Genomic DNA, 16,348 nt, shown 5'->3' with positions numbered 1-16,348 from the left:
TCTTGGTCTGTCTTAGTCAGTCAGTTTCCTTCCCCCAAATCTCCATTAGATTTTTGTGACAGGAGTTAGTTTAGGGATTGCTGTTTAGTCTGTTTTAGTAAAAAAAAGAAAAGAAAAAAAAAAGTATCATTATTTTTTTGTGTGTTTGTAATTCGTTTTAGTCGTGTGTAAAACATGCAGCGTATATATAACTTGCAGGAGGCATATGCCTTCTTGGCGTCAGACTCTGACGCCATTAACACTGCGTCAGATTTTGACCCAGGTCAGTTTTCTGACACGTCTAGTCAAGACGACATGTCCTCTGTGTGTGACCCGGCTGAAGAAAGAAGCTGTGCTTCCTCTGCTACGCCAAATGTGGAGGAGGACTGGGTACCTCCACAGTTAGCCGAGCCCAACGTCCCCCTTTCAGTGCCAACGCAGGCATTAATGTTAATGTGGATGGCTTCTCCCCAATGCAGTATGTAGAACTATTTTTAGGGGATACCATCTGGGAGGAGATTGCTTCCCAGACTAACTTGTATGCTACCCAATTTATGGATAACAATCCAGGTAGCTATACAGTCAGGGAGCATGACTGGCATCCCACAGATGTCCCAGAGCTTAAAAAATTCTGGGCTCTTACAATGCTCCAGGCGGTTATAAAGAAGTCATCGATTCGCTCATACTGGAGCACCAACCCAATAATGTCTAGTCCAGTATTCTCCCAAACCATGCCTAGAGCCAGATACGAGTTACTGCTGAGATTTTTACATTTCAGTGACAATACCCTCTGTCACCCTAGAGAACACCCCCAATACGATAGGCTTCATAAAATACGCCCACTGCTAGACCATTTTCAGGACAAATTTTCAGATGTTTATACCCCCCAACAAAATGTATCCATAGATGAATCTCTAATGAAATACAAAGGGAGATTAGGGTTCAGACAATACATCCCCTCAAAGCGCTCTAGGTATGGCATTAAACTGTACAAACTGTGCGAGAGCGAAAGTGGATACACGTTTGCCTTTCGTGTATATGAGGGGAAAGATGGTCAACTGGACCCTCCTGGCTGTCCTGACTCCCTGGGGACAAGTGGGAAACTTGTATGGGACCTACTAAACCCCTTGTTTAATGAAGGTTACCACCTTTATGTGGATAATTTTTATAGTAGTGTCCGTCTGTTTAAAACACTTTATGGTTTACAGACACTGGCCTGCGGCACTGCCAGAAAAAATTCCAAAGACTTTCCATGATCTCTCATAGATGCAAAATTAAAAAAAGGCGAATGTAAAGCATTTCGCAAAGCTGAAGTGCTTGCACTTAAATTTAGGGACAGGAAGGATGTCAACATGCTAACCACCATCCATGACGAACGCATGTCAGACGTCTCTGTCCGGGGCAGAGTAGAGTCCAAACCGGTTTGCATCAGGGCGTATAATAAGTACATGGGGGGTGTTGATTTGGCTGATCAGCTGATGCAGCCATATCTTATTTTACGAAAAACCAAAGCATGGTATAAAAAGGTGGCTATCTATCTGATGCAAATAGCAACCCACAACTCATTTTTGCTTTTTAAAAAAAATAATCCAGGGAAAACCACCTTTCTCCAATTTCAGTTGAAAATAATTTCTTTAACAATTTATGGAGATGGACAAGTTCCAACAAGGGTGCTAACTGAGTCCAGGCATTTTATTTTTAAGTTACCGCCAACTGCTAGAAAAAACAACAACCCAGAAACGTTGCCGGGTCTGTTTTAAAAACGGGAAAAGGACAGACACCCCTTTTCACTGTCCTGATTGCCCTTCGAAACCGGGACTGTGTGTAGGAACATGTTTCAAGCTGTACCACACAGAACAGTTGTAAGAAGTGTTCCTGAATTTTTATTTTATTTTCTGTTTCTTTGGAAAGCAGCCATTTTTCTTCCCCCCAAATCTCCAGTTAGATTCTATTTGCAGGAGTCAGTTTAAAGATTGCTGCTAAATGTACATTTGCTACCTGCACATTTGGCCTAACAAGTTTTCTGGCAGTAACACATAACCAGCTGGCCAAAACCAGATGACGTGTGCATAAAAAACAGAATTTAAAAATGACCACTACACTTTCTCTGTTTTTCGGGGGGGCAAAATTGTTGGGGGAAAGAAGTCAAAACACCCCATCTTCTATAACCTTTGATGCCTACTTTATAAAAATATATACTATATATACTTTCATGATGGTAACATTAACTGGGGGGGTACAAAAATATGTCAAACTGAAGATAGACCAAGCATACCTATATATCAAGTTGAAAAACTGACATGTACAAGTTCTGACTGTTGCCTTTTGGCCCCCAAACAACCCAGCAACCCTATACATGGGGGGTATCACTGTACTCGGGAGATGTTGCTGAACATATTGGGGTGTTGTTTGGCAGTGACACATAACAGGATCTGTTAATTCATGCCTAAAGTACAATGTGTGTGACAAAAAAACAAAAAAAAGATTACTTCCCAAAAGTTTGACAAAGGCTGGTGGTAGAATTCAGTGCATGAAAAGTGTTAAAATACCACCATTTAAAATACCCTGGGTTGTCAACTTTTCAAAAATATATGGTTTGATGGGGGTAAAATACATTGGCCGGCTTCAAAAATGTCCCAAATAGGACATGCATGCAGGTTGACTACAAGTCAAAATTCCAAGCTGGGAATCTGATATGCGCACCTGCAAAATGTGGCCTTTTAGCCCCCAAACAACCCAACACACCTATACATGGGGGTATCCCTGTACTCGGGAGATGTTGCTGAACACATATTGGGGTGTTGTTTGGCAGTGAAACATAACAGGATCTGTTAATTCATGCCTAAAGTACAATGTGTGTGGAAAAAAACTGAAAAGATTTGACTAACTCAATGTTTGGCAAAGCCTGGTGGTAGAATTAGTGTATGGAAAGTGTTAAAATACCACCATGTGAAATACCCTAGGGTGTCTACTTTTCAAAAATATATGGTGTGATGGGGGTAAAATACATTGTCCGGCTTCAAAAATGTCCCAAATAGGACATGCATGCAGGTTGACTACATGTCAAAATTCCAAGCTGGGAAACTGATATGCGCACCTGCAAAATGTGGCCTTTTAGCCCCCCGACAACCCGACACTCCTATACATGGGGGGTATCCCTGTACTCGGGAGATGTTGCTGAACACATATTGGGGTGTTGTTTGGCAGTGACACCTAACAGAATCTGTGAATTTATACCTGAATTGCAATGTATGTGAAAAAAATAAAAATAAATAAACGACCTATGCAAAGTTTGGCAAAGGTTTGTGGTAAAATGGCTGCATCTAAAGTATCAAAATATTCTTAGATGAATACCCTGGGTTATCTAGTTTAAGAAAAATATATACATGTGGGGTGTTTTTTGGAGATTTATGACATAACAGTGTTACAATGTCACTATTGATACATTTGAAAAATGTACATTTTGAAACAGCAATTTCCTACTTGTACTTATAGCCCTATAACTTGCAAATAAAAGCAAAAAAAAAAAAAAAACATAAACATTGGGTGTTTTTAAACTCAGGCCAAAATTTTGAATCTATTTAGCAGTTTATTTCATTCGATTTTGTAGATTAGTAAAAGATTTTTTAAGTAGAAGTAAAAAAATGTGTTTGTTTTTTAAAATTTTTCACCATATTTTATTATTTTTTTAAAAATTAAATTATTTGACATGATAAAAATAATAGTATGTAAAGAAAGCCCTTTTTGTCCTGAAAAAAAACAATTTATGATTTGTATCGGAACAGTAAATGAGAGAGCGGAAAATTACAGCTAAACACAAACACCACAAAAGTGTTAAAATAGCTCTGGTCCTTAACGTACAAACATCGCAAAAACAGTCCGGTCCTGAAGGGGTTAAACAAAAAAGAAAAAGCTGCTAAACAAATGTCACGTGAGAAAATCCTTAAAATGATGGTGCTTAGGGGGGAAAAAAAGCAGCACAAATGTATGAAATAAAATGGCTGTATTCTAGAAATAAAAAAAATTCAAAAAATAAGCACATGTATTTTGCAGATTACTTTTTATAAATATATATATTTTTTTAAAAAAGCACAGATTGTACTGTACTAAACCCCCACCCCCTCCAACCAGCACAAAAATGAGCACAGATGTATTAAATAAAATGGCTGTATCATCAAAATGAAAAATAAAACTAAGCACATTCCTAGCTTGATATTTATCACAACTTCTGACATTAAAATGTTGTATTTTCCAGTTTACATTTTTTTTAATGTGCAGATTGTACTGTACTAACCCTCCAGCCCTACCCCTCTCCAACCACCCACTCACTCAAACAAGTAATAGCTCCCCTTATTCCAGTTAATAGGACATTAATACTTACAGTTTTGAAGACACCAGCAGGCTCAGGTATCAGGGCAGGAGGCGAGTGAGGTGATGCTCTGCTGTTCTGCCGTTCTGCTCTATGAGCCCAGAGCAGCTGCCCCTTTTGCCCCGCGTTAAAAACGGCCCTGCCACCCAAACAGGAGGCTAATGATTTACTTACCTTTCTCGCTCTGTTATTGCCTGTGTGTGCTATATGTTTGTATCTGTGTGTGCTATTGTATGTATGTAGGTATGTGTATGTGCAGGGCCGGTGCAATGGTTTTTGCCGCTCTAGGCAAACAAAAACTTGCTGCCCTCCCCCCCATCACAATGGCCCCACACATATGATCTGCCATATGAGCCAATGCCAGTGCCTCCCACAGTGTCTTTTCTCTGAAAAGGCAGTGTGTTTACATTAAAAAGCCTGCAGGGACACCAGAACCACTACAGTTTAAGGTGCTATAGTGTCCCTTTAATGTGAGGTAAATTAGAGATTAGTGCCACTAATAATATACTTTATTGCCTACTTACCACCAGATGAGGACAAGAAGATGATAATGGGCTCAAGCTGCAGTCTGGCTCCACTGGTCTGGTGTTAAAACAGGTTCTCTGGAGGCAGTAAAAAAGGGGGAAGAATGGAACAGCGCTATGATACTGATCAACAGCACGGGGGGAAAGGCTGCACACCTGAGGGGAAGGGTAACCCTCAAACCCTTCAGAGGACTGAACAGACAGAAAACAACAAATACAGTGTGCACCAAGAACCAAATAATAAAATAAATAAATAAATTAAAAAAGAGGTAAAACTACCAGAAAAACAAGCAAACAAAGTCTCTAGTTCACAGGTATTTTCTTCAACAATTCGCAAGACGTCTTGGGTAAAATCCTCATCCGTATATGAAAGAGAAGAGACACAGAGGGGTCCAATGGTTCAATAACTATGGAAATGTGGCCACAAACAACACTGAGGATAAAAATTGCCAACTCGGATATAGAGGAGCTATAACCAGCTCAGGTTAAAACAGCATACAGTGGTATTTAAACTCCCCACATGTAGGATATTCCTCTGACGATATGTTCAGTGCAGATCATATGAAATAAACACACAAAAGAAGGGCCATAGAGCTCTCTATAAATAACTGGATAAAAGGAAATGTACTTACAATTTACAGAGCAGACAAACCGCTCCGTGTAATGCGCCTGGGTGGGACAATCCCGACTTGGGATTCCTTGGAGCTTCAGAAGTTGAAATATGCCAGGTAAAAATATATAAAAGTATATCAAATCAAAAGGACTAACTGGATGTATTGGTAGTTACAAATAATGCTTTTATTAAAGGGAAACTCCAGTGCCAGGAAAACGATCCGTTTTCCTGGCACTGGAGGGTCCCTCTCCCTCCCACGCCCCAATACCCAGTTGCTGAAGGGGTGAAAACCCCTTCAGTGACTTACCAGAGGCAGCGACAGGTCCCACGTCGCTGCTTCCTCCTCCCCCGCCGCTCCTCCTTCTGCTTACGTCGGCCGGTGGGCGAGACTGATCTGCGCATGCGCTTTAGCGCACCCCATAGGAAAGCATTGGAAATGAATTTCAATGCTTCCCTATGGGGAATAGAGTGACGCTGGAGGTCCTCACACAGCGTGAGGACGTCCAGCGACGCTCTAGCACAGAAAACCTGTGCTATAGAGCAGGAAGTGTCCTCTAGTGGCTGTCTAATAGACAGCCACTAGGGGAGGACTTAACCCTGCAAAGTAATTATTGCAGTTTAAAAAAAACTGCAATAATTACACTTGCAGGGTTAAGGGTAGTGGGAGTTGGCACCCAGACCACTCCAATGAGCAGTGGTCTGGGTGCCTGGAGTGTCCCTTTAAATAGTAGATTAAAACACAAGGCGTTTCGCCCCAAAATAGGCTTTTTCAAGTCTACACTTGAATGCATTGGAATTTGTATATGTAAGGGATGCAAGGTGTGTTTCTGTGTATGTAATGTAATGCAGTGTGTGTGCCTGTAAGGGGTACATTGAGTGTGTGTAAGAGATGCATTAAGAGAAGCAGTGTGTGTTTGTGTGTGTGTGTGTGTGTGTGTGTGTGTGTGTGTGTGTGTAAGGGATGCATTGTGTGCTTCTGTGTATGTGTGCAAGGGCTGCATTGTGTGTGTTTGTGTTTGTGAGGTTTGCATTGTGTGTGTGTAAGGGATGCATTGTGTGTGTAATTGATGCATTGTGTGTTTCTGTGTGTGTAAGGGAAGAATGGTGTGTTTCTGTGTGAGTGTAGGATGCATTGTATGGTTCAGTGTGTGTGTGAGTATGGATGCATTCTGTGCATGTGTGTTTCTATGTATGTGTAAGGATGCATTGTGTATTTGTGTAGTGTGAATGAGAGGGTTTGTGGGGTAGGATAGGAGCTGAGAGGGGAGCAGCTCTTTATTTTTATTATTATTATTTATTTTGTTAATATATATTGTTTTGTATATTTTTGTCTTTAAGTTTTGTGTCTTACACTCCCCTTTAGTGTATCTCTTACAAACCCCTTGTGTGTCTCTTATCCCCCTCTTTGAATGTCTCCTACATCCTCCCAACCCCTTTGTGTGTCTTACTTCCCCAAGCCCCTTTGTGTTTTACTCTTCCCAGCTCCTTGGTGTTTCTCATCCCCCCCCAGGCCCCTCTGTGTGTCTCCCTCACAAGCAACTCTGTGTGTCTCTCATCTGAGCCCCTCTGTGTGTCTCTGTCTCCTATACCATCCTTTATCTTTCACCCCTTCCTCAGCCTTTCTGTGTGTCTTACACTCCGCCCGTCCCTTAATGATCTCGTCCCTTAGAACTAACCCCTCCCCTCCTGTCCCTTAGGGTTCTCCCATACCCTCCTGTCCCTTAGTGCTCTCCCATCCCCTCCTGTCCCTTAGTGATCTCCCATCCCCTCCTGTCCCTTAGTGATCTCCCATCCCCTCCTATCCCTTAATGATCTCCCCTTCCCACCTGTCCCTTAGTGATCTCACCTGCCCCCCTGACCCTTAGTGCTCTTCCCTCCCCTCCTGTCCCTTAGTGATCTCCCCTCCCCTCCTATCCCTTAGTGCTCTCCCCTGCCCCCCTTCCCATAGTGCTTTCCCTTAGAGTTCTCCCCCAACCCCATCTTTCACTTAGTGGTCTCTACCCCCCCCCCATCTTCCCCTTAGTAGTCTCTACCCCCCCCCCCCCATCTTTCCCTTAGTGGTCTCTCTCCCCCCCTCCCCCCAGTGTCCCTTAGTGGGTGTCCCTTAGTGTATGTATGTGCCTGTGTAGGTATGTGTGTATCTGTGTGTGTGCCAGTGTATGTGAAGGTGTATGTTTGTATCTGTGTGTATGTGTCTGATTAGATATATGTTTGTATATGTGTGTTTCAGTCTTGATACATGTGTGTATCTGTGTGTTAGTGTGTTTCTGTGTAACTATGTGAAGCCACATATGTGTATATGTGCATACATCCCAGCATTAAATCATCAAAACTACATACAAACAGCATACACTATGCACAAATAGACCACTTCATTTCACACACACATACTTGCGAGGCATCTCGTGTCTGACCCTGGACCTCTAGCAGTCATCTGCGGAGTGGCCAGTGGAGGTATCACTATGCAAAAAGCCTGAAGGTAATGATTTTACTCACCAGAACAAGTACTATAAGCTGTAGTTGTTCTGGTGACTATAGTGTCACTTTAACCTTCACAGATGGTTAACAACTCCAAAATATGTCATGCAAACATGGCGTCTTTGGAGGGATCTTATCTGTTATTTACTGACACATGTAACTTTTCAAGGAATGCAGTGTGGTTATTATACTGGGAGTATTGCCAAACATGTCCAGTCTACATAGCACGGAATAAGTGAGCTATTGATAAGCCTTAAAGGAATGCAGGATGTTTAGTGGTTTGAAAAGTCTGTATTCCTGAATTGTTATCAGACTAATGTCGACAAACAATGAGCAGCAGATCACAAGGCCTTATACATGGAAAGAAAAGCTACAATGAATGGAATTATACTCAGTGCCAGAGGACAGAAAAAAATGTCCTCTCCCGTCTTTTACATATCACGATTTTGCCAATTCATTTCCCCATTTCTTTATTAATATACACTGCAGGCACTATAACCACTGCAGCCCTCTGTAGTAATTATGGTGCCAGGCGTGCTAAGCAACACTCCTAATGTAAGTAATTAAACTGTCTAATAACAGTTTGACAACTTTCCTAGTATCCACTGTGCACCCGGCACCTCCGAATAACTAGCCAGAAACTCCTGCAAGGAACTTTCATTAGCTCCTCTGTACTAATTCCTGCCGTTCAGGGTTGCACCCTAAGTTGACTGCAAACTAATCTCAAATGGTTTCACTACTTATTCTATGAGAGCGCTAGGGCACTCCTGGTACCATAATCACTACAGTAGGCCGTAATAGTTATGGTGGTTACAGTATCCCAAAAAGTGGAACTGTTACGGGGGCGCGTCTGAGCACAGATCCTAAAGCGACTTCCGAAGCCACTATCGATTCTAGTAGAAAGGACAAGAGAGGATTACTCTCAGGGAACATCTCTATGTCCCCGTCAAAATTAAAAGTGGAACCATCACTTCTATGGAAGTGCAATCCAATGAAATGGAAAAGGCACCGCAGTGTCAAGATAGTAAAATTACGGTTTATTATTTAACCGTGCATACACCGCACAGCTGTCACAATACAGCTTTAATAGACAATTACAGTTGTCATGGGTATTGGTTATGTGATGGGAATTAGGAAACTCCTTGCTTATGAAGATTGCTAAGCAACTGTATACAAAACAACTACAAATATAATAGAGGGGGAATTGTAGAAGTCATATAGTATCCACCATACTCTATTATTCCTAGTACCTGTTTTTGGATATTTGCCTGAATAGCTTAGTTATGCCTGGTGTAACATTCTCTTCCTGGTATCATATCTGTCAAATATAGTTTGCGTGTTTCGTGAAATACCTGCAATATCCAATCTGTTTCTAACTTGGAAAATTAATAAAACATTAAATATTGAAAGAAATAAGAAAAAAAAAAACTACAAATATATTGCTTAAAGGGACACTCCAGGCACCCAGACCACTTCTGCCCATTGGAGACTCCCACTACTCTTAACCCTCCAAGTGTAATTATTGCAGTTTTTCATAAACTGCAATAATTACATTGCAGGGTTAACTCCACCTCTAGTGGCTGTCTTGTAGACAGCCACTAGAGGTCACTTCCTGCTCTATAGCACAGGAAACCTGTGCTAGAGCGTCGCTGGACGTCCTCACGCTGTGTGAGGACCTCCAGCGTCGCTCAAATCCCCATAGGAAAGCATTGAAATGATTTTTCAATGCTTTCCTATGGGGAGCGATAATGCGCATTAGGTCTCCTTGGCCGGTGGGCGGGATCAGTCTCGCCCACCGGCCGACACAATGGAGAGGAGGAGCGTTGCGGAGGAGGAGGCAGCGACGAGGGACATCGCCGCTGCCTCAGGTAAGTGACTGAAGGGGTTTTCACCCATTCAGTACCTGGGGATTGGTGGGTGGGAGGGAGAGGGACCCTCCAGTGCCAGGAAAACTGATCGTTTTCCTGGCACTGGAGATTCCCTTTAACAAGTGCAGAATGAGTTCAATGAATTTCCCATGCTTACCTTTTTACAAAGCAAAGGTCAGTGCTGTTAAAAAAAATATTTAAAATTAAATAAAAGATTATTAAGCCCCATCCACTGTCTGAAAAGTAAGGCACAATTAAAACTGTAGAATAACATGCAAAAAATAATAATATTATTAGACCGTTCCCTAAAAAAGCAACAAAACAAAAAGACCAAAACTGAGACAATTTTATAAATTTTCTTCATTTTCTACCCCTATCCCATGCATTAAAGTAATACTTTAGTTATATACATACATACACTTGTTTTTCCTTTTAGTTTGATGTGTTCCTGTAATTTGTTTCAAAATAAGAACAAGAACTCTTTAAAACACCATTAAACCTCTAACTAAAATAAACAACATATTTATAAAACATGAATGAAGGAATTTTTTTTTTAAAAAAATAGGTCTAATCAAATGCTTCTTCTAGGACAGGCATAGGCAACCTTCGGCACTTCAGGTGTTTTGGACTACACCCCCCATGATGCTTTGCCAGCATTATGGGTGTAAGAGCATTATGGGCGATGTAGTCCACAACATCTGAAGAGCCAAAGGTTGCCTATCCCTGTTCTAGGACACGGCCTAGCTGCAGCAGTATCGTCAGCATACTTGGCATGTTGTTGATGGATGTGAATTCAATTTAGCCATTAAACTAATTTAGTCGGAAGCCCCTTAGTGGCTATCTTTCTGAATGACAGTCACTACAAGTGTGAGAATTTCTAAATTCTAAGCAGCTTTTGTTTCTCAGAAGTAGCCCTGTTTTCGTGTGCAAAGATGCAGGGACAGTACCTATGTCCCCCAATCACTTCGCTGAGATGAGGTGACATTGGTGCATCTCACCTTGTATTTAGGACCTTCAGCCACAAACAGTCTAATTTCTTAATCCACAACATTTGATACTTTTTTTTTTTATTAATGTTTGTCTCCCTCTGTTCTATTTTATTTTTTTTTCTTCTACACACAGTCAATAACGTGCAAACCTTTTCCATGAAATCAGTCTTTCGACCAAAAAGACTGACTAGGTAAGTCAGTCTTTTTGGCCATATAGTCAGCCTATGCTTGGAAACATTCCGTATTTTTTGAATGGTTCTTTAAAAAAAAAAAAAAAAAAGTGTCAAAAAGCTCACATGGATATTTAATTAGATAAACTTTATAAGGGGACTTGCAAGTAAAATACCACATTAATTTTTAAGATTTAGTTGTTGGCCATCTCTAAATTTCCCCTTTGATAACTGAATTACATTAAAAGTAAAAATGCCCCAATTTGGCGATTGTAGACATTTTTTTTTATTATTTTTTTTTATTCTTTCATTTATTGAGGCAAATAAGTACACATTACAGAAAAAAGAAAGGGAGATATTGTGTACAAATAAAGCACAATGTCATCACATAGAAAATCCTAAATCTCCAGGGTGTATCTGCCTCTTTTATATTATTTGAAAGTAAAGATAACGTAACAACGATAAAAGAAACACAAGGAAGCCATTGATCAACAGATTAACCTCGGTATGCCTTTGAACTGACTTGTTGTAGTTATTATTTTTTTTATTTTTTTTTTAATATTTCCTATCTCTGCTCCTTCTAATTTACCTGAAGGTTTAATTACATCAAAATGCAGGTTATGTCAGTTTAATGAAACAACGGGGGGGAAGGGCTGCGCTAAAAAGTAGTAAAATACAGTGTAAACCAGACCGGATGGTCACAATCTGATAATAATGGAAAACGTAAGTCTCTTACACCAGGTAAAGAAATTGTCTTATGGAAAAATATATATATCTTTGAGGAGAGTCTTTGCAGATAAAAAAAGAGTATACAATGAAAAAGTAGTAGTAAAAATGGTAAAAATGAATAAAAAATTGATGAATAAAAAATAGTCTCACTGATATAGCTTGGTGGGATATCTGTACAGTCCTCAGGAGTTGATCCGTCCGGGGAGTAGGATGATCCGTATATGTGGAGACAAAATAGGAGACACGACAAACTGCCAATAGTGAAGAATTGCGGCTCCAAGGGTAAAATGAGAAAATAATATGATAATACACTCACATTTATATGAGCTTTGGACCAGCTCTGGACTTATAGGCGTTGCAGCGGTATGATCCCCGCTACCAGGATATACTGGAGAAGACGTCTGGCGATCCAACCTTGGTACTCCGGAATGTATAGAAAACAACAATAGTGCTCTCAGTAGGTAGGGTATGTGAAGTAACAGTAAATGAAATATACTTACAAATATAGAGCAGGAAATACTGCTCTATTAATAGGGCGCTGGTGGAATAATCCCCACCTGGGATTTCTTTGGATCAGGATCCGAGTATGAGAGGTAAAAATAGTAGTGATAGAATAATATAATAATATTAAATAATAATATATATATAAAAAAATATATAGAAAATATATATATATATATAAAAAGAAAGAAAAAAATAAAAAATAAAATAAATAAAATATAAAACTGCCAGGAATAATAAAATAGTATATCAAATAAAGTAGGAGTTGGTCCTATAAAGAAGGTAACCAAAATCACTTTAATATTAAAATACACAATTTAAAACCATTAACGCGTTTCACCTAAACAGGCTTTTTCAAAATGGTAATATAGCATTAAACCTGGCAAGATACAGTATATATAAGACAATGTAAATTGTTAAAATTTGCGCCAAAAAATGATTGGCCAATCAGAAAAACACTTAGATTAAAACACTGTTATCAATACTAGATTCTGAAATCAATAATCTCAGGGACAAGCTTATGCCATTCACAGAAACCAAAGCATACAACCAAAATTGCATATTAATTCAGAGCAAAATTGAAAAGGTTGAAACAGACACCAAACACATTAAAATCAAGAAGTACATTAGAGATAAGACAGATTATTCAAACAAGTAAGTACGAACATATCATCTAAACAAAAGGCATACCACATACAATCATGTCCAAAAAGACCATTTCCAAACAAACAACCACTATGTAGGGACAGAGAAACCTTCACAAACAACAATCAACAAACACAGTACCACCACTCGTCACTATGATCACCATCCACGACAATACCAAAATTATGCCACCAGACAATCTTCACATTCACCTTATAAACAGCGACCACAGAAATACAAATATTCAGGCCCTTCAACACTACCCTACACACAAGCTAAAACGCTTCATTCTCATAGACAATCCTACCCTTCACCATCCAGACCACATCACCACACCACCTACTCCCATAGAAGACCACTCTCACCAAAACCCCAAAGATCCAGATATATAAATGAACTCAACGAACATCCCATATCACCCACTATCCCCCACCATCACAACCGATACCAATTATTGTCCATCGATTCCGAATTTGAAAATGAGGATCATTTTTTAGAAATCCGTACCCACCCCAGCACATTCGTTCCAACACCTCACCAGTCAAGATCTCAAAAACGAACACTAAGCCTAGAGGACGAAGAAGTGGCAGACGTGAACAAGAGAGAAAGATTAGAAAGACAGTAATTCCCCTAAGTGAGGAATCCAATGGGATTTTTAACCTCTCTCAAAAAACTCTCACTATTGCCCAATTATCGGTTTTAAGAAAAGGACTCAAATTTGCCCCTACCAATCCTTTTAAACCCTTTGAAGCTTTTATTGATGTCAACAAATTTGTTAGGAAGGCCACCCTAAAACGATTTTTTATTGATAAGACTGCATATACTCCTACCTCATGCCCTTCCCCCCCTCAAGACAATCATATCATCAATACACATTTTAAAGAAAAATCAAAATTTTATCCTGCTTTTATGAAATCAGCACCACTCACAGTATTTGAAAAAATGGTCACTAAAGATCTCGATAAAATACAAACAAACAAATTTGACACACACAATTTGACAAATGCAGAAAAAAAAGCACTTAAAGAATTACAAGACGACAATGACATTGTAATAAAACCAGCAGACAAAGGAGGTGGCCTGGTTATTTTATCAAGCACTATGTATATTGAGGAAGCACATAGACAACTCAATGACACTGCTGTTTATGAAAAACTCACATCAGACCCCACTACAACTATTAAAAATATTTTATGTGATTTTTTAAATAAAGGACAGGCTCAAGACATCATAACTAAACAAGAGTACAACTTTTTAAACAAAAAATTTCCAATCATTCCAGTTATTTATTTTCTCCCCAAGATACATAAAGACATGAATAAACCCCCAGGGAGACCAATAGTATCGGGTATAGGTTCTGTCCTTTGCAATCTTTCTCAATACTTAGACACTCTTCTTCAACCTGCTGTCAAACAAATGAAATCCTATTTACAAGATTCTATGTCTCTTTTAAACTTTTTAAGTCATTTTAAATGGGACCCAAATTTTATTCTAGTAACTTGTGATGTGCAATCATTATATACAATCATACCACACAATATAGGTTGTCAAGCGATAAAAAACATTTTAACAAAAGAAAAAAGGATCTCTGAAATACAAATTGATTTTATATTAGATGGTATTAATATTATTTTAAAAAACAACTATTTTTGGTTCCTCGACTCGTTTTATCTCCAAAAAAGAGGAACCGCTATGGGTACCAGGTTTGCCCCTAGCTATGCCAATTTATTTATGGCAGACTGGGAGTCCTCAGCTATATACGATGGAGACAAGCTAAGGGCAAACCTGGTCTCATATTTTAGATATATTGATGACCTGTTTTTTATCTGGAATGGATCCGAAGATAGTCTTATTTCTTTTATTCATGATCTTAACAAAAATGATAGAGGCATAATTTTAACCCATGAATTTAGTAAAGCAAAAATTAACTTTTTAGATTTAAATATATTTGTCAAAAACGGGCAGATCCACACGAAAACTTTCTTCAAAAAAGTCTGCGTAAATACAGCAATTGACAGAAACAGCTGCCATTACAAACCCTGGCTCGACAGTGCTCCTAGAAGCCAATTTTTAAGGCTACGCAGAAACTGTACCGAATTAGATGATTTTAATGAGCAAGCAAATATTTTAAAAGATAAATTCATCGAAAAAAATTACTCAGAGACCGACTTATTAGAAAATATTAATTTGATCAAACACAAAAATAGGAGTGAACTTCTAACATATAAAACAAAAAATACAAACGAATCTATATCCCTCCCTATAACTTTTAACTACAATAACAAAAGCAGTGTAATTAAAAAAATTATTAAAAAACACTGGCATATTTTAAAACAAGACGATAAACTTAACAAAATTATTCCCGAAAAACCAAATATAGTTTTTAGAGGAGCTCCCAATTTTAGATCGATTTTAACCACGAATTTTACCAAAACTATTGCACAGAAAAACCCTGTATCCTTCTTTCCGCAAACTAAAGGGTTCTACAAATGTAAAACATGCATTGTATGCAAAACCACAGATCCCACATTTGCATCTAAGGTGACTCAGTTTGTTTCAAATAAGACTAACACTGTGTATAATATCAAAGAGTTTATTACCTGTAACACCAAAAATGTAATTTATTTGCTCGAATGCCCTTGTGGCTTCCAGTACGTTGGAATGACCACAAGGTGCCTGAAAATCAGGTTGAGCGAACATTGTAGAAACATCAAAAATGGATACTTAAATCATACAGTATCCAAACATTTTATTAACCATAATAAAGACCCTAAATTGTTAAAATGTATGGGGATAAAAAAATGCACTTTACCCTGGAGAGGGGGAGATATTAAAAATGTCTTAGGAAAAACAGAAATGGAGTGGGTCTATAAGTTACAGACCCTCTCACCTCAAGGTTTAAATGCAGACTTTGATCTGCACAATTTTTTATGATTATACAATTTTTTATGACTATACTGTTTTACTTTATATTTCATTTTTATATTTTAGACACCAGTTGGTTATACTTTTATCATTCTTCTATTTTTTCATTGTTACTAATTTTACCCATAGTTTTTTAACTATGGTATTCATTTTCATTTTTATTTTATTTAATGCCCACTCCCTCTCCCCTCCTCTTTGACGGCTATTTTCGCCGTCTAGTATTTTGATCCATATAGGCACCCGTACTGTGCCCTTCAGGAAGCAGCTCGTTGCTAATTTACTCAGCGAGCTGCCTCCCGGTCTCCGCCCCCCCGTGCGTGCGCACATCTGACCGGCACTACTACAAGCCCCATGAGGCTTAGCTCCATAGTAGTGCCGGCGGGTAAAAGTTTCACGGGGAGGGGCGCATACCTCACGCGCATAGCGCTCTGAAACTACATTTCCCATACACCCCAAGTCAGGTCATGTGACACAAGTCCAATAATCTCAATTTTAAGTTATAAGCTTCGTTTTTTATATTTCTGTGTTTCTTTATGTATATATTACCTATGACCATTT

This window comes from Pelobates fuscus, chromosome 3, assembly GCF_036172605.1.
Source record: "Pelobates fuscus isolate aPelFus1 chromosome 3, aPelFus1.pri, whole genome shotgun sequence".
NCBI lineage: Eukaryota > Metazoa > Chordata > Amphibia > Anura > Pelobatidae > Pelobates > Pelobates fuscus.
Note: the sequence above shows the minus strand (reverse complement) of the source record.